This window comes from Tamandua tetradactyla, chromosome 14 (genome assembly GCF_023851605.1).
Source record: "Tamandua tetradactyla isolate mTamTet1 chromosome 14, mTamTet1.pri, whole genome shotgun sequence".
Taxonomy (NCBI): Eukaryota; Metazoa; Chordata; class Mammalia; order Pilosa; family Myrmecophagidae; genus Tamandua; species Tamandua tetradactyla.
Window position 1 is genome coordinate 14,022,148 of NC_135340.1, and position 20,057 is coordinate 14,042,204.

The 20,057-nt window shown below is 36.0% G+C and overlaps 1 long non-coding RNA gene across 3 annotated transcripts in view; it reads right to left on the minus strand.

The window, feature by feature from the left end:
* Positions 1–20,037, minus strand: part of LOC143655605 (uncharacterized) — a 35,340-nt gene extending 15,303 nt beyond the window's left edge. Inside the window, exons 1-2 of one of the 3 annotated variants that reach the window (XR_013162177.1) lie at positions 19,928–20,037; positions 612–790 (exon numbers count right to left, since the gene is read on the minus strand). This is a non-coding gene — a long non-coding RNA (uncharacterized LOC143655605). Of the gene's footprint in view, positions 1–611; positions 1,996–19,927 lie in introns of those variants that run through there. The other 2 variants (XR_013162178.1, XR_013162176.1) reach the window with 2 other exon arrangements.
* Between the last annotated feature and the right edge of the window lie 20 nt (positions 20,038–20,057).

The following is a 20,057-nucleotide window of genomic DNA, read 5'->3' on the forward strand; positions in this document are numbered from 1 at the left end:
CCACTTCTGGTTTGCAAGTTTCTCAGACCTTGTTTTTGATGACCTTGACATATTGGTATTCTTGTTGAATATCCCCCAATTTGCGCTTGATGCTTTTTTCATGGCTAGACTGGTGTTCTATTACCAGTTTTTGGAAGAAAGACGCAGAGATAAAGTGTAACTCTCATCAGATCATATCAAGGGTATGTGTTAACAATATGATATCACTGATGATGTTAACCTGGATCATTTGGCCAGGTTTCTCCACAACAAAGTTACTATTTCTCCTCTTTCCATACTGTACTCTTTGAAAGTAAGTAACTAAGCACAACCCACACTCAAGGCATTGAGTGCGGCTCCACCTCTTTAAAGGCAGTCTTTATATAAATTATTTGGGGTTCTTCTGTATGTGAGATTTATTTCTTCTCCCTATTATTTATTTATACAATCATTTATTTATATCATTATAGAATTGTGGCTATTTACTTTATATTTGGGTTATAATCCAATATTAGCCTTATATATTTTGTTGCTCAAATTGTTCTAGTTTTGACCATTGGGAGCTCTATCAGACTGGCTCCCATATCTTTTTGACATGTCTCTATCATTTTCTTTTTTGAGCACTTCCTTACTTTTTGGCACTATAAGATGCTCCAGGTTCATTCTGTATATTTGCTGTATTCACCCTAGAAGTAGCCATTTCTACAAGGATCCTTGATTCCTTTCACTGGAGAATGAAATTAGAAATGAAGATCTGGGCATAAGGTACTCATTCTACTGGGATATCCTTTCTTCTAAGCCTTCTCAACAGCTGTAAATGGAAAATATAAGTTGTTTTAGTTTGCTAGAGTTGCTATTACAAATACTACAGACTGACTGACTTAAAAACAATAATTTATTGTTTCACAGTGTTGATGGCTAGATGTCTAAAATCCAGGTTTCAACAGGCCATGCTTTCTCTGAAATCTGTAGCATTCTTGTGGTGGTTTGCCAGCAATCTATAATTCAGTCTCTATATCTATCACATGGTGATTTGTCTCCAGCTATTCTTTCACAACCTTTGTCCAAATTTACTCTACTTATAAGGACTCATCATATCGGATTAAGGCCCACCCTGATTCAATCTGGCCTTATTAGTATTTTCATGGACCCCATTTACAAATGAGTTCACAACCAGAGGACCAGTATTAGTACTTGAACAAGTCTTTGAGGGGGAATATGATTCAATCCACAAAATACGTAGATGTACCAACCCATGTACACACACATATCTGCTACTATTTCTGATTGATTTTTTAAAAATTGGAACACATTAAGGTTCTCTCTATGTACTATAAAGTTCTCTGTGCTTTGACAAATATGCAAGGTCAAAGTACTATACAAATTATTTTCATCTCTAGTGCTTCCTCTAGGCAAACACTCCCCATTCCTCAAACCCCTGACGACCACTGATCTGCTTTCCATGCCTATGGTTTTGCCCTTTCCACAATCTCATATGGATGGAATCATGGAGTATGTAGATTTTTTGGTCTGACTACTTCCACTTAGCAAATTTAAAAATTTATTCATGTTGTAGCTTTAATTAATAGTTCATTCCTTCTTATCACTGAATTATATTTCATTATATGAATATAACACAGTTTGTTTTTCCATTCACCTAGTAATGGATTTCTTGGTTATTTCCAGTTTTTTACAATTGTGAATAAAGCTGGCAATTATGAATAAAACACATGTAGTTTTTTTGTATGGATGCAAGTTTTCAAACAGGTTTGATAAATACCTAGGAATGCAACTGCTGGGTCACAGCCTATGTTTCTCTTTATAAGAAACTGTCAACCTGTCTTCCAAAGAGTTTGGTTAGAATTTTGGATTCCCACCACCAAGTATGAGAGCTCCTGTTGTTTCACATTCTATCAGCATTTGGTATTGTCAGTTTTTTGTATTTTAGTAATTCTTATAGGTGAGTAGTAGCATCTCTTGTTTTAACTTGTAATTTCCTATTGAAAAATACTGTTGACAATCTAGTATTGCATAGCTTCTTTTAGTGTTCAGATTTTTTGCCCATTTTTTTTTTTTTTTTTTTTTTTTTTTTTTTTATTTTTTTAAAGGAAAGACAGAGAGAAGGAAGGAAGGATAGAAGGAAGGAAGGAAGGAGGAAAGGGAAACATTTTTAAACATTTTCTTGTTTTATTGTATTCTGTTTCTCCGTTTTTGTTACATGGGCTGGGGCCGGGAATCGAACCGAGGTCCTCCGGCACAGCAGACAAGCACTTTGCCCGCTGAGCCACCGCGGCCCGCCCTTTTTGCCCATTTTTAACATTGTTTTCTTATTGTCATTAAGAATTCATTACACATTTTGGATATACATCCTTTATTAGATATATAGTATGCAAATATTATCTCCCAGCTGTGATGTGTCTTTTCAATCCCTTAACAGTTTTTTTTGGTTGAGCAAATTTTTTTAAATTATCACTTTTTTTATAAATTTATCAATTTTTTCTTTCATAGTTTGTAAAACGACTGTCTCCAAGAAGGAAGTAAGTTCATATAATCAAATGTGGCAGAGAGAAATCACTTAATTTTTAGAATATGATGAAGGTATCTTATTCTTTTAGCAATAAAAAGAAAAAAAAAACAGTAATTCCAAACTCTAGTGGAGGTGGGAGATATCTAAGAACATTACACAGTTCATTTTAAAGTAAATTAAAATATTATATAATTTTGAGGCATTTATAGAGAAGAAAAGATAACCCATCTCACTTTGGTCCTAGAAGTAGTCTGATTAAAGGTCATGACTTCGGACTCAGAGGCTAAGAAATATCATCAAAGAGTACTACTCAGTTCTACACTGTATAATCATAATAAGTTAAATAATAAATATTATTCACTGGTTTCAACTTCTAAACTAAAATGAAGGCATGGCAAAGTTCATTATCATTACAGAAAAATTGTGGTAACACTAATACAATTATTCACAAAGTACTCATTATGTACCAGGTTCTGTTTTTAATATTCACATATGTTGAGTCATTCAATCTTCACAATAACCTTTATAAAGTAAGTACAATTATTATCCCCATTTTAGAGTGAAGAAAGTGAAACACAGAAAGTTTCAAAAACTTGCCCAAGGTCACATAGTTAGGATGTGGGAGAGCTTGGAGTTGAACCCAGGCAGTCTGGTTCCAATGTCTTCATTCTTACTGACAATGGTATACTGTCTTTCTTAAATGGAATATAAATAGTATCCACTTTCATAATTTTTAAGTAAAGGACTATTTGACAAAAGTTAAAAGGTAGGAGAGAGGTAAGAATTGAACTAAAGGGTATGAGTGATAATATCCTCAAATTATATAGAGAGGAATAAGAGATAGTACTGATAGTTAAGAGAATAAGCATAGAGGATTAGCTATATTGGAGTTACAAAGATAATCAATAGAAGAAATAACAATAACAATATATTACTTTATAAAATTTGAAGGAGGGTAAAGGAGCAAAAAATAGTGCAAATGAACTGAAGTCTCATCTTTACCTTAATACTTGAGTTGATGAAGAACAACATTTTTTAGTTTAATAGTAAACATTTTGTGTTAGTTAGATTCAGTTGTCAACTTGGTCAGGTGAGCATACCTAGTCTTGTTGCTGTGGACATAAGCCAATGGTACGTGAACCTCATCTGTTGCTAATTACATCTGCAGTCGGCTAGGAGGCGTGTCTGCTGCAATGAGTGACGTTTGACTTAATTCGCTGGTGCTTAAATGAGAGATCGCAATATAGCACAGCCTAGCAGCTCGGCATTCCTCATCTCAGCACTCGCTGCTCAGCCCAGGCCTTTGGAGATGCAGAAAGAAGTCACCCCGGGGAAAGTTGTTGGAACCCAGGGGCCTGGAGAGAAGACCAGCAGAGACCATCCTGTGCCTTCCACATAAGAAAGAACCTCAGTGGAAAGTTAGCTGCCTTTCCTCTGAAGAACCAACAAAATAAATCCCCTCTTATTAAAAGCCAATCCGTCTCTGGTGTGTTGCATTCCGGCAGCTAGCAAACTAGAACACATTTCCATAGTCATTGCCTAAATTGATGAATATAGAAATAGCAGCATAAGTATAGTATTTTAAATTATAGAGGCACACATCAGATGACAAAAAAAAAAAGAAGTAATTAAAATTGGCCTGACATGTTTCAAATTTACTAATACAGTATTTGGCAGTTAAAAATACAAGTTCTGAATCAAATCTCTTGCCTCTAGTATTAATAGCTCCTCTAAAGAAAGTTACTTCAACCTCTCCTTGCCTCAATCTCCTTATCTCAGAATGGACATAATAATAATGCTTAATTAACACGGATGTTATGAAGAGTAAAAGAGTTCATACATGTAGAGTATTAGAACTGTTAGTGGTACATAATAAGTAAGCCCAGAATAAATGTTAGCTATCAGCTATGAATTAGACAGAAGAAAATAAACACACACTCACAAAGATACACACACACACACACACACACACACATACACTACACATAAGGTTACATTTATATATACTTAGCCAAAGATCTAAAAACTTAGCAGTGAGGTTGCTACTCACAGCAGAAGCAGATAATAACATACATATCTCAGCACAGCTTTCATTGACCTCTAGAGTCATGCACTGTATAGTGACAGGGCAAGGTAGAGTCTTGCTATATTTAACAAGTTCAATTATTAATGTGTGACTTCTCTTTTATGCTCAGAGCCTACATTACCATTTTAAGAAGAGCAAACCCACACAAGCTATGCCCTTTAACAATAAGAAATTACAAATATCCAGTTCTCCGCTGGTTCTTGAGGCAAACCTAGTGTCAATAAGGTCACAAACTTATCTAGGGGGAGAAAGCAGAGTCAGTGCCCAGATGTTCCTGAACAGCTTCTCTTATTCCGGCTTTCCCATGTTTGGAAAAACTTTCCTCAGAGATTGGCTCTGAGGAATAGAACTGAGGTTCTGACCACTGTGGAAAACAAAGTATTAAAAATAATGCTCCCTGGCACAGGTATCACTAGCTCATTAGAAAATCAGAACACATATGAAATTATGATGGACTTTACAAGACAGACAAGATTAGAAGGGGTGGAATAAAGAGGCAGAATTTTACAACATGAAATAGAACTGGTATGCAAAAGAAAAAGAAAGCACTCTGTGGTAATAAGATAAAACTGCTTGGAGAAAACTGGATTTAAGTTGGGTAGAAAGCAAGTGAGAAAGCATGCTAAGTAAAAGGAATAGGATGAGTAAAAATAGGAGAGCGTAAACGCAAAAGGACAGCTTAGGCAACATAAATACACCCGCTTGACTAAAATAAGAGATTTATATAAAACCACATAATGAAAGGCAATAGAGAATATAAAGCCTTTGAGGGATATGTTCCAAGCAGAGATATGATAGGATAAGGTATTTTTAGAAGTTTTATCTCTTTTCTATCTCTACTTATTCTCTAGGTAATCTCATAACTTTAAATATTATCTGTATGCTGATGACTGCTGGACTCCTTTTTGAATTTTGGTCTAGTAAACCCATGTAAACCTATGTAGTCTGGCTGTACTTGGATGTCAAGCAGATATTGCAAACTTAGCAGGTCTAAGGTTCGATCCCTGAAAAACTCCTGCCAAACCTGCTCCTCTATAAGCCACTCATCTCAGTTATCATCAGCACTATTCTTCCAGATGCTCAAACCAAAAGCCTTCTAATTATCCTTAACCATTCTTTTCCATTCATATCTCACATCCAATCCATCAGAATTTTCTGATGGATTTGTTGGCTGTACCCAAACCAAACTACTTCTTACTACTTTCATAGCCTTCAATGAGGTCTGAGCCATCAATGTCCCTGACCTAGATAAGTGTCAAAGCCCCTGAAAGATTGCCTGTTCAAAATCCTCCAAAATTCAGCTGTCTCATCAGAGTAAAATCCACACCCCTAATTGTGACCTACAAGGCTCTGTCTTTCCCCACATCACACACCCTCATCTCCTACCACTTAGTCCCCAGCTTGATCTGCTTCTTCACCTCATTCAAACACACAAGGCATTCTTGAACCTAAGCTACTTTGCACTTACTGTTCTCTGTGCCTGAAACACAGTTCCCCTAAATAGTAAATGTCTTGTTCACTCACTTTCTTCAAGTTTTTAATGAAATATCACCTTTATAAAAAGGTCTTCCCTGTGTTACCCTATCTACAATGCCAACTTCTAAACCTTGACACTGACATTCCCTATTTCCCTCCTTCCTGTACTCTTTTCTCCTTTGCAGTCACCACCATCTAAGACACTACGTATTTTGCCAATTCATCTTTTCATTCCTCTACTAGAATGTAAGGCCCAAGAAGTCATAAGTTTTTATTTTCTTGATTATTATACCATTAGCACCAAAAAGATCCTTTGGCATATGATAAGCATCCAATATTTGTTAAATGAATGGAAGACCCTGGCTATGCTGTAAAAAACACATTTAAGAAGAAGAAACTACAGTTACAGTGTCATAGTCTCAAAATTATTTGTTGAGTACCAGCTACGATGCAAGGTGTCTGGGTGAATACAACGATGAAAAGACGATTGTAAGAGAAGAGAAAGACAAGTAACTATCTAAAGTCAAAGTTCACAATTTTCCGGTGAGAAGTACAAAGAAACTATTATATGGACTCAAGAGAAAATTCTACAGGTAGGGACTATTGTAGTAGCCTATGCATCAGGTACTAAGGCCCTATGTTGGATAGACTGCAGTGAAAATGGATGCGTCAGATGTGATGATCATAATAATAAACAGAAGTAATTGGTAGGACTTGATGACCATTTGAACAGGAGAGAAACCATAAAGTGTCAGGCATAGATAACGGCAAGAATGGTAGTACTATTTTTAAAGGGGGAAGGGGACTAAAGTGGATGGAAAGATGATAAGTCCAACATGAAATATATTCTGTTAGAGCTAAGAGCAGACCAGATAAGAGAAAATTTTGAAGAAGCAGGTCTCCATTCAGAACAATGACTTAGAGTTAAGAAATGGAGGAGTTATTTTCCCACAGAGAGATACTGAAACTGAAAAAGATGATGTTTCTGGGCAAAAGACTATAAAGGAGAAAGCCATGGGAAATAAATATATTTACATGGCAGGGAACCAAACAGGGGCAAATGGAGGTTACAGAAAAGGTAGCTAAAAAGGAAGACTAAAACCAGGACACTTCAAAGATAGATACAGCTATAAAAAAAATGTACTCAGGTTTTTAAGATAATCAAGCTACCTTTCTACTTTTACATTTAATAAATATTAAAACACATTCATTTAGATACTCGAAATCAAAGCAAGGTTTCAATTTATTCTTCAATTACAACTGTCAAACTCTGGTGTAATTAGGTATTTTTCTGGTAATCTCTGGAAAAAAATACAGCTGTGTACTTTTGCACATTTAGTGGATTGGAAGTTGGATGTGAGATAAAAAATATGATGCAATAAGACACTCACCCATAGAAACCACCTAATAGCATGGCAAATTGATCAGCCTTCTTTTTAAATGTAATTCAGCCCTGTTCAGCATCTGGCCCAGTTCCATTTCTATAAGGAGTATTCAACATATATTCATTAATAATGCTAGCAAACAGGACAAGTAAGAAAATACAGAAATAAAACTGTATTTCTGCTGTGAGATAAATGTTAATTCTCCAGGAGCAATGGTTATATCACTATTCTTCTTAACCTCAGGCCTCTAAACTCATATTACTGTAATTAAGTAATGAGGATGGAAAGCTTTGATTCAAGACAAAATTTACAAAAGAAAATATAGCATAAAATGAGAAAAGGATGTTTTCATTTAAAATAATTTTTATCAATTATTCTTCATTAATTATACTGTACTTACTTTCACATTAAAGCTAGAATAAATTTAGCAGCATATCGATAAAACAACAATCCAACTTTTAAAAGCAATGTTTCAACCAAAAAAATTAAACTTATTACTACTAGTTCCATGAAAAATCAGAAACAGACATATAGGGAATGAAAGGTCTTCATCATACAATAGCTTAAGTAGTAAACAAATAAATAGAAAATGGACTCTGGAATCTGGTCAGCTCACTATGGACTTCACTTTAATTCTGCCAGACCCTATTCTCCCTGGACACCAGAGAACACTTTAGCACTTCTCACCTCCATTTGTAGCCCACCATCCTCTTGTCCCTACTGAAAATAACTCAGTGCCTTATAACCACCCATATCCTGTTCATCTTCCAAAAACAGTTCTTTTCTCTTTCACAAAATCTTCTTTTACTAGCCAAAACATAATATCTTCATTCTTAAATTATCATATACCTTACAGTCTAAACTAGTGCATTTATTATTTACTTTATTTATTTATTTATTTATTTATTTTTGCATGGGCAGGCTCTGAACCCAGGTCTCCGGCATGACACGTGAAAATTCTGCCACTGTGCCACTGCTGTACCACCCTAAACTAGTGCTTTATGGTGAATTTCTAAAATTTTTAAAATTTATAATCCATTGTGGACTGATACTACTATAAAAAAAAAATGAGTTACCAGAAAAAAATTAACATGCAAAATAGAAGTCTAAGCTTTTTTAAACCTTTTTTACTGTATAGTTTAATATATATACAAAGCAAAGAAATAAAAAAAGCAATAGTTTTCAAAGCACTCTTCAAAAAGTGGTTACAGGGGCGGGCCGCGGTGGCTCAGCGGGCAAGAGTGCTTGCCTGCCATGCCGGAGGACCCCGGTTCGATTCCCGGCCCCAGCCCATGTAAAAAACAAACAAACAAACAAAATATAATAAAATAAGAAAATGTTTAAAAAAGATGTTTCCCTTTCTTCCTCCCTTCCTTCCTTCCATCCTTCCTTCCTTCTCTGTCTTTCTTTCTAAAAAAAAAAAAAAAAAAAAAAAAAGTGGTTACAGGACAGATTCCAGAGTTTGTCATGGGCTACCGCACGATCATTTCACATTTTCCCCTCTAGCTGCTCCAGAATATAGGAGGCTAGCAGACTTAAAATACTTTTTTATCATCACAATCAACTTTTTTTTCCTTCTTTTTTGTGTGAACAATAACATATATACTAAAAAGCTACAAATTTCCAAGCACAGTACCACAATTAGTTGTAAGACATATTTCAAATTTTGACATGGGTTACAATTTCACAATTTTAGGCTATTCCCAATTTTTTTATTATAAATTTCAACAGACATAAAATTAATCTTTTAAATTGCCATAAAAGTTTCTAAAACTTATTCTTAATTTCTGTCATCCTCTAGGAAACTGGTAACAGTTTATGGCTCAGCACCAGTCTACATGTCACACTTTGAGTAACACTGGTCGAAACAACTAAGGTCTTCAGTCAGTAAATATTTACTATGTTCTTAGCATGAACTCTTCACTCTGCTACACAATACAGGGTAGTCAATGAAGCATATGACAAAGGCTTTTCCTTTAAGGAGTGGGAAAGAACTCTAACTCTAAAGGAAAAAAGTCTAAATCTTGTGGGAAAGAACATTAACAAATCTGAATCTTCAATAAATAACATGGAAGTTCTGTTGCTGATTGGAGGAAAAAGATCACTAAAGTCTGAAGCAGTCGTAATAGGCCAAATGAAAAAAAAATCAGTCATAACAGGCCAATTGAAAAAGAAAAAAAGGAGGATTTGAATTCAACCTTTATATTTAAAGAGGAAAGATATGATAGGGATGTTAACTCTGGAAGGTAGCAATTATATATACCACAGTACAGAGATGAGAATGAACTTGTTAATAACACAATGAACCAAGTAGTTCTCACTAGAGAAGCAAATATATGGGAAGTATTCATAGGGAAGGTATTGAAAGCCAGTCAGATCTTACAGAGAAATATGAGCAAGGAAAAAAAAATCAATGAACATTTTTGATTCTATGATGCATTATTACAGAAAGGCTAGCCATTAACACTATCAAAGATGGAGTGCAGTACGGATTCTTCAGTTGCAGGGATTATATATTAAACCTTTTTACATATCCTTGAGAAATAAGAAAAGGATTACACCCATGATGGACCCAATGCATCTTGCTCAAGCAGCAAATATTTTTTTAAAAATTAAAATTCAGCTAGATATACTAATTAAAAATAATCTATATTTACATCTTCTGATTCCTGGAACTTTAATATATAATATATACAGGCCTATATTTAAATACATAGTTTCAATGTATAACATAAAGAGAACTCAGCTAGCAAAGAGTTGATCATCAGCCAACAAGAGATTTCAACAAATTTCTGAAAGATAAAAAAGTACACAAGAGTGCCTTGGCAATTTAAACAGAGTATAATTTACTTGGAGGGGACTGCGATGGAGATGGAAGTTGACCTTCCCACTGGAACCCTAGAAAGGTTCTACACTCAAAGACAAGTGAGGAACTGCCTCTGAGGGATACTAGAGAGGCGGCAAAAAAGGTAGCTAAGAATAGGGACATTAACTGAAGATATGAATATTAAAAAAAAGCATCAGATACTCCACCTTCCTCTTACATGTCAGTCCACAAAGTACACAAGGAGCTCAGTGTTTACTCCCAGCCAAAAATAATAAAATAAGAACCCTCCTTTGTGGCAAAGATAGCCAACTGCTGTCCAAATTCATGTACATCTTTTCACAGTAGAGTTCTCATAAAGAAATAACTGCTTACTTAAAAACTGCATTTCTCAGACCCCCTTGCATCTAGGCAGTGACTAGCTAGTATTAGCCAATGGAATATAAGTAGAAGTAATGCACCATTTCCATGCAAGGCAACAAAGGTGCCTTCTCTACTCTCTCTTCCCCTTCCATTATAGTGACAGAAAATCAGAAGGCATTTTGAAAATGGCAAAACCATAAGAAATTACCTCATGAACAAAAGGTGCCTGCTGACAAGAACACCCTCACTGAACTGCTAAGTGAAAAAATAAACACCTATGTTGTTAAGCCACTGATATTTTCAAGTTTACTTTTATCCTTACAAATTAGACCCCGGCTCTTGAAATAAAGGGAAGGAGAGAAGCATGGCAGGAGAAAAAGCATCAACAGAAAAATAAATTTTGTACTATGATCTTAATGATGCACAGGCAAGCCTTATTCTTTGTGGCAGTTGGGGACCAGCAGGCTGACAGTCAGCTTCTTATCCATCCACATTAGAGGAAAGCCTGGCAAATGGCATGCTCCATCACACATATATTAAGATAAAGAACCAGGTAGTTGGAATGGGTTCCCACTGCTGCCGTGTCTTATGTCTGATGACCTGTTCTCTGGGTATGAAGTTTGACTGAGAGGTTTCCATGTGGGAGGGACTCAAACAATTTTAACCAAGAAGTTAGATGTGGTAGATTAAAATATCCTTGTAGTACCTTAGCAAATGCAGCTGGTAGCAACCAGCTCATGCTTTCAACGTTCCACCTTGAAATGTATTTGCCCAATACTATAGCTTCATTATACTTTGTCTTCCATATTACACAGACAAAAGTTTTATCAAATACTTCGTTCACCATTTTTTCCAGCCTCCTATAATGGTTTTCCTACCATCAACCATCCAGTTTCAAAGCCACTGCCATGTATTTTAAGTTTTTGTTACAACAGCACCCCACTTCTAGATGTCCATTTTCATATTAGTCCACTTTTTCTTCCTAACAACCAACCACAAAATCTCAGTAACATACAAAAAATAAGCATATATTTGTCACTTAGAAATAAATTATTTAGGTCAAATGGGGCAGCTCTACATCAACTATGCATTAGGTTAAGTTGAAGTCTGCTTTATGTTTCTTCTTCTGGGGCTCAGGAAGGCAGCAGTTACCTGAGACATGTTTTGCTTATTGCAAAGCATGGAAATTCCCAGAAGGGCAAGCAGAAACATTTGATATTTCTTAAGGCAAAGGCTCAAAACTGGCACATTGTCACTTCTATCCACGTTCTTTTGGCCAAAACAAGTCATAATGAACAACCCAACATCAGTGATATATGGGGGAAGTACAATCTTCCATTCAAGTAGGTAGAAGAAATGAATCGTTGCTGAACAGTAATCCAGTCTACCATACTCTACCCTCAGATAACACAAAAGGTTGTGACAGCTACACAGCAAAAGCTGATTAATATAGAAACCAGAAGAAAAAACTAAAAATTGTAATTAATTAAAATTTTGGTAGGAAGATAGAAAAGGGGAATAATGTAATTGAACCAAATCTTCGGCATTTATAAAAGGGAATAAACAGATGCCTAAAGTTAACCAAGTAATATAGAAGTAAAAGCATATTATTTAAAAGAAACCAGAAACCAAAATAGTTCAAAATGGCTTCTTTTTTTTTCTGGGGGTAGGCCTGGCAATAGAAGAAAAAGGATGAGAGAGTCGCTTTTCAGCAAAAGCACTTTTGTACTACATTTTTGTTATCATGTTCATGTTTACTCTGATTTTAAAAAGATGTTTGAAATGCTACCAGAGATTTCTTGCCTCAGGGCTTGATTTTAAAGATGTGAGAATCTTCCTGTATATAGCTACAGTGCTATGGGATAAACTCTGTAACCTCCAAGTCAAAGGAAATTAGTTATATTTTTCCTGTGATATGAAAGTATAAGTCCCCCTTAATACTCAACATAAATGAAGAAGTGGCTCACAGGAATAGGAATGTCATCAGTTTATGATAAATTTTTTAACTTAGAAATTACCTTAATATCATTATGGCTTATGAAAATTCATAATTTTAAAGAGCTTATTTATAAAATTTAACATTTAAGTGACCTGCTGCTACTCAAAACATCAGGAATTGCTATGAATATAATCACAGCAATACATGTATGCAGATATAACAAAAGGAAAGTAAAAAACAAATGTTAGTATTTGTATCATTTAGACATTAGTTAACCCAGATTATGGACAGAGAATACAGAATGCCACAATTCAAACATGATACTCATTTCAGCTGAACGAGCTGCAGCTTCAAAATCCTTCTCAAGACATTACTCCTCAACCTCAAACTTGATTAGAATTAGCGTATCAAGCGAAAGCCCTTTGTCCTAGAACTAAGAACACTCCAAACAATGCTTACTGTATGAAAATATTTATTTCTCCTTTTCAGCACCTAGTAAACAGATTATTCCAAGGTATTAAAAATTAAATTCTGCAAAGAGAATATTGCAATAATTGACCACAAAGGGTATACCTCTTCACAACAAAGTCTTATTATTATTCAGCCAGTATGAGCTTTAAAAGTTTGGTGGATTTTACAGGAGTAAGGGAAGTCAAAAAGACGATCTGAAGACCACTCAACATTTATCTAAAAAGATTATTTGTCAATCTACATCATTTTCTAGGCATCTCAGGATAAAAAGTCACAGAACTATGATATCTACTATATTAGACAGATTTCAGAGTAGTTACTGGCCCATATCCTGCTCTGGAGAAAGTTCTTCCCTTTCCCCACCCTAATCTCCACATCCATCTGTCCTAAGCATTCGCACATGACTCCATTCCACTAAATTCAGCTAATTAGATGAGGACAGGACTATGTGGTCTTAAAGAGGCCAATCAATAGGAAGGTTATCAGTTTATGATCTGTGACCTACTTTCCAAAAATAACCCAATCCAATTCTCTCAAGAATCTGAACTGGAGACAGTAAACAAATTTGCAGCTGAAAGTGAACACTGGTGCTAGAAAATTAAGTAGATGAGGAGTTAGAATCACCAGTTTGGGACATACGCAAAATGAATAAGCAAAGGAAGCCTGTTGAGAAAGAGGAAGGAGAGACTCTGGTATCCTGAGAGATGAAGAGTGTAATCTTGATTCCTGTTTTTAGTTTCTCCTTCTAGTTCCTGTGAGGCCCAGGTATGCTCTGACAGATGTGTGGATGTTCTTAAAACTCCCTATACTATCTGTTAAAAAAACAAAAACAAAAACAAAAACAAAACCCTCGTTACTTAAACTAGTTAAGGAACCCAATTAAAATGATTCCTAGGAAACTGTGTCCCTTGGGTAGTAGTCCTCTGTGAAGCCCACTGTAGGACACTGTGTGCTGCACAACTCCAACGAAGGTAATTAACATTTGTCAATTACTGACTTTAAATAGAAGTCAAGCAGCCCCATTGTTGAATGAGCTGCATTAAAGATAGCAATGTTCAGTTTTTTAAACATTTTTGCAACAAACGGTATTTATAAAAAACACCCATCCTCTTGAATACAGGACAAAAAAATCAGTAATGCTATAAAACAAGATTTCAAGGAAAACCTTTTTTTTAATTTCTGAAAGAGATGCATAAAAAAATATCTTTGGAAGTAGACTTAAAACATAGATATTATAAGAACAAAAAATGCCTGGGGTCCACAGATAAGATAAGGAAGTTGTATTCTGATGGCCTGCTGACTAAATCTAGTTTTATTTCGCCCACAGAATTTTTTTTTAATTTAATGAATGAGTTGGCAATCAGGAAAGTTTATCTCTTCAAGCATGAGGATTTTTAATTTCTCCTGAAAAACTAGGAAATTTGGGAATACAAAACCCACTTTCCATTTGGGAGAAGCTCTTTGGCAAGCCACAATCCTCCCCACTCCCCATATTGCACAGGATCCAATTCTTCTCTCTTTGCTCCTGTCACACTCCTGTGGGGATATGAGGTTATCAACTCCTACTTTATTGCATAGCTCTTAACAATTTACAAACTTGTACAACCAATTTATAAGTGGCTTGGCTAGGATTAGTTCTGATTTTCAGCAACATGCTACGACTAAAACCAAAAACCAAGGACATAGTCCTTTGTCCCGCATCCAGCTCACCAGAGCAAACTACTTCTTGCCTAAGGACAAATTTCCTTCAAGCCCTCATTTCCTTTTTCCTGCAATCTGACCCCACTATGGAACATGCCAAACCTTCAAAGATGGGGAGAGAATTAGGTTCCCAGTTCTATTCTCCCATGAGGCTCCTGTACCCCTAGGTAAATTTGTGGATATAGACTAGTAGATAATTGGAAAGGAGTTAAGTCATCACCACTTACAAAGAATGTCTGAAACCCAGATCTTGTTCAGAAAAATAACAATTTTCAAGAATGTTTGAATTTAGGTAAATGCTCTAAGTTTTAAAATTTTTTAGAGTGATGAAAATATCCCAAAACTGACTGATGGCAATGATTTTACCATTCAGTAAAGTTACTAAAAATCATTGACTTGTACACCTGAAATGGGGGAATTTTATGATATGTAAAACAGATTTTTAAGAAATAGTTTAAAGGGTGTGCACGGGTGGTTCAGTGGTAGAATGCTCGCCTTTCATGTGGGAGATCTGGGTTTGAGTCCTGGACCATGAACTCCTCCAAAGAGAAATAGTTTAAAGAAGTAAAAACCTAAAATTGTGAAACTGTAACCCATACCAAACTCTGAAATCTGTTCTACACCTAATTGTTGTGCTGTGCTTTGAAATTTATTGCTTTTTTGTATATATGTTATTTTTCACAAATAAAGTCGATTATGATGATAAAAAAATATTTATTCCTTCTAGCCTCCTATGTTCTGGAGCAGCTAGAAAGAAAAATCTGAGATGATGGTGTTATCTCATGACAGACTCTGGGATCTGTCCTGTAACTACTTGCTGCAGAGTGCTTTGAAAACTATTGCTTTTTTCTTTCTTTGCTTTGTATACATATTACACAATAAAAAAAAGTTTTAAAAAATAGTTTAAAGAAAGAAGATCAGAAATGCAGAAATCTTTGCCAAAACTCTGTACTTGTACAGATGAAGCGAGGCCTTGAACATCTTTTCATGAGGTAACTAAAATAAAATCTGTATTGTAGTTATTTTTGGTTACAAAATTGCAAGTGACTCAGCTTAATAAAATTATATTTAACCCAAAGCAAGTAGCCATAATTGACCAGCAATAATTGAGATAAAGCTATAGTAAAGACATAATTAATATCCTAATTACTTAAGTGGAAAAAGCACTAAAACTTAACATATTAGAAGAGCAATATAAGAAAACTGAAGATTTCATTTCTCTCCCAGAAAAAATACATGAACAAGATTTAAGATATTTAAATAATGAATAAATTATAATAAACATAACAAGAAAAACAGAATAAACTCTTGGCTATCAACTGGCATATCAACCCACTAGAGCACATATCCACCATTCATTTCCTGGGCTTTCAAATCCAAATAAGCAACGGTGGTTGCTATAGTGACAATATGCCACTTTTGGAACCTGGGGTTTAGTAGTACTGGGTACTTATAAGCTTCCTAACGTCAGTACTTCCTCCCACACTCTGAATATAGATCAGACTTCATAATTTCACATAATGTGATTTCATTCCATCCTTTAGAAGTCAATTTTGTTACTTTAGCAGTATAGTATACATAAATGTCAAATTATCTAATTCGCCCACATGCCAAAAACATAAATGCTCAATAAATATTTATTTATTAAAGCAATTGGCTTGATAAGATAGAAAAATTTTATATTATCACTGAAATTTACTGTGTTATTATCATACCTGGGCAAGATATCATAGTCATTCATTTCTTAGCTCACTGTAATAATAACAGTATGCCCTACCACCCTTCATTTCATAAGAAAATAGTAAATTCAAAAATGACACTAAGAAGTAGAAATTTATTTGTGGCAAACTGATACACTTTTACTTTCTTCATGAAATATTCCTAATAATTAAAAACTAATTAGGGCAATGCAACAGTGGCTCAATGGCAGAATTCTCACCTGCCATACCAGAGGCCTGGGTTTGATTCCAGAGCCTGCCCATGCCAAAAAAAAAAAAAACTAATTAATGGTATCCAAGGAGAAGGTGGCTTGTTGCCAATAAAATAGTAAGAAAAAGGCAAAACACCAATTTCAATCTTAAACACTTCTTCTCATAGTGTATGAGTGAAGTCTCACACCTACAGGAAGGAATGGAAAATGGTACAGCCACTTTGGAGAACAGTTCAGCAGTTTCTCAAAAAGTTAAATGTACAACCACCATATGGCATATCAATTCTACCCAAGAGAGGTGAAAATACATGCCCACATAAAGACTTGCATGTGAAAGTTCATGACAGAATTATTCACAATAGCCAAAAACTGTAAACAACATAAATGTCCACTGGCTAGTGAACAGACAGACAAAAATGCAGTATGGTGACACAATGGACTACTACTCAGCAAAACAAAGGAAATTACTGACACATGCTACATCATGGGTGAACCTCAAAAACATCACGGTAAGTAAAAGAAGCCAGACACAAGAGATCATATATTGTATGATTCCACTTATATGACACACCCAGAAAACACAAATTTATAGAAGTAAAACGTGCATTAATAGTTGCCTGGGGGGGGGGGGAATGGGGATTAGCTATAAATGGACATGAGGAATCTTATCAGAGGAATGAAAGTATTCCAAATTGATTTATGGTGATGGGCACACCATTTGGTACAGTTACTAAAAATCACTGAATTGAACACTTGAAATGGCTGCATTTTTGGGTATGTAAAATAGATCTCAATAAAATAGTTTTTAGAAAGTCAGAGAACATCAGAGCTGCAGGGATCCTTGCAAAGACCCTCTACTTCTATAGATGAAGACAGTGAGGCCCAAAGAGATTAAAGCAACTTGTGTAAAAGACAACAAGCTAGAGCATGACAAAGACAAAAATCCAGCTTCATTCCCCCACAACCCAGTCCTGTGTTATTTCTATTCAAAAAATGCTCACTGAATATTAACAAACTATAATTATTTCTATTACAAGAGACAACTCTTTTGAGAGGTGTTCTAGAAGCATCAAATTTTGAGTATCAAATAAAATGACTGGAGGTGCACAGGTGGTTCAGTGGTAGAATGCTTGCCTTCCATGCGGGAGACCTAGGTGCATTCCCGGACTATACACCCAAAAAATAAATAGATAAAAAATAAAAAAGAATGATTGATTAAAACACACACACAAAAAAAATCCATGAGCATATGACGAAATTCAGAAAAAGTAACAGCTAGGAAAAACTCATTCACCTCCCTCTGAGGCTGTATAACTTACTTCCAAAATTGGTAATAAAAGAAAAGGAATTCAGCATTTTTTTTTGCCTTTCCAATATATTTTTAGGTAAGTAAACGTTCCCAGTTTGTGACAGGAAGCTTCTACTCTACAGAAGAATGCCAATTAATGTGGATGAAATAAAAACATTAGAAAATTATTTTGCAACACCTAATAAAATTATAATTCAGGGAAGAATGATGAATTGTTAAGGCCATGATGTGAATGGTTGATGGGGGAGTAGACATTTGTAGGAAATTAAAATAATGCCTTATAGATTACTTTAAGGAGAAAAAATACATAACTTTACATGAAGGGGGATCCAGCTGTCAGGAACCGTACCCAGGGGCCACTTTTTTAAAAAACCACTGAGCATGGTTCAAGCAGATAATGTACAACTCCTTATGTGACTCAATATGAACTATTCAACATTACTTATAATAAAATCTTACTAAAAACCCAAACTTAAGCCTAATCAAGCCTACACCATTAACGTTCAGATTTATTATAAAATACAAGACTAAAGTAATAAGCTTAACACCAAAAGGAAGCAATAAAATACAGAAAGTGAGAAATTCTACAGGACAATTAGCCTGGTATCTTTGATAAATCAAAGAGTTTAAAAAAAAAAGTAAGTGAGGGAACTACTCTAGATTAAAAGAGACTTAAGATACGTAACCAAATACAAGTGTAGTCATTAGTTAAATCCTGATTTGGACAAAGCAGCTGTAAAGGGCATCTGGAAGATAAACAGATAGATCTGAATATGTAATATTAGATAATATTATGAAATTAATATTTTTGTTAGGTGTGATGTCATTTTATTACGTAGGAATAAGTTTTTATAGAGATGCATTACCGTCAAATTTAGACAAGATTTTGACGTCTATGGTTCAGTTCCAACTATGTCAATGAGTTTAAGAAATAAAGAATTAAAATCCAGGTTCCAGCTTCCAAATTCACTGCTGTTTAAATACTAGTAAGCCAAAACAATAGTTACATAAATATAAAAAGAACTCTTGCAGACAGGGTTCAGAGACGTGACCACTATCACTATTATGATAGTAATGGTGGGTTGTTTTTTTTTTTACAGATACTGAGTCGAACACAAGTCAGGAGTAACAGCACCATGTTGTTGGCAACCTAGTACATACAAGGTACCAAAAGACATCAAAGCAGCAGAGAACTTTGCTCTCAAAAAGGTAAAAAACATCTAGTAAAACAGCTGTTTGGTGTTACAAGAGAACAAGTCTTTTCCAAGATCACAGGGGCAGCCTCATTAAAACTCCTCAATTATTACATAAAATCACTTAATCCTTTCTGACTTCACCGCCCCTTACGATCAGAGTTAACTACTACGCAGACTGTTACGAGGTTAAGGGACACTGTTTCGAAAATCCCTTCCTCGTGCTTGGGGGCGCCAAGCTAAAGGACACCTTTACTGCTATCATCCCCAGCTATTTTCTAATGAGGGCCTTAAACCTCAGTACTACTGGGACCGTCCCTCCAGCCTTGGCGAGGCGCTGATAATCACCCAGCAGCTCTAAGAGTCGTCTGTCCTTTCCCCCTCCCTCCAAATCCAGAGTGGCGCTGTCCTCACTCCTTTCCCACACCGGCGCGAGCGCGAAGGTCCATCTGCAGACTGACCAGGGAGAAAGGTCCACCCGCCACGGGCCTCCTCGCCGGCCCGGCCCAGCGTGTATCCTCTCCCCACACATCCTGTCCCCGTCAGGCTGCTCTCTCCTCAGACCTCACTCAGAAACTGTTAACATGGTAGACGGGTGGAACGGCTGAGAAAGGCCCCGCATGTGGCACTTGGCTCGGAGCCCTCAACCCAACAACTGGGAACGTTTAAAGAGAAACGTCTTAACCTCTCACTCTAACCCCGAGTCCCACGACTTCGACTGCCTGAGGTACCAAGTGAACCTACTTAAGGCGCACCGGCAACCGAAGCCCGGAACGCGCGTCCCGCGCGGGAACTGCCCCAGCGCCGCCAGCCGGCCGGCGTGCGTCAGGGTCACGTGCCTCGCCTCCCTTCCCTACCGGCATCCAGCGGTCCT